The sequence below is a fragment of the Fukomys damarensis genome, unplaced genomic scaffold (genome assembly GCF_012274545.1).
Source record: "Fukomys damarensis isolate Sample0158 unplaced genomic scaffold, DMR_v1.0_HiC HiC_scaffold_2, whole genome shotgun sequence".
NCBI classification, from domain to species: Eukaryota; Metazoa; Chordata; class Mammalia; order Rodentia; family Bathyergidae; genus Fukomys; species Fukomys damarensis.
Genome location: NW_022900914.1, coordinates 39,723,075 through 39,723,281, shown reverse-complemented (window position 1 = coordinate 39,723,281; position 207 = coordinate 39,723,075).

Below are 207 nucleotides of genomic sequence, written 5' to 3'. Positions count from 1 at the left end.
CCCGCCCTCAGCGCCCGCCCACCCCGTCCGGGTCGCGCGCTAACTCTGGGGCTCCGCTGGCAAATTCCGCGCAGAGCTGGGCGAGACGAGGAGGGCGAACAGAGCGCCTGAGTCCCAGCTGTGGAGAGGGCCGTGGGTCCCGAGGCCTGTCTGGGGGCCTCCGCCCTTCTGTCGCCTTCTCGGCGCTTCCGAGGGAGTGGCAAAGAA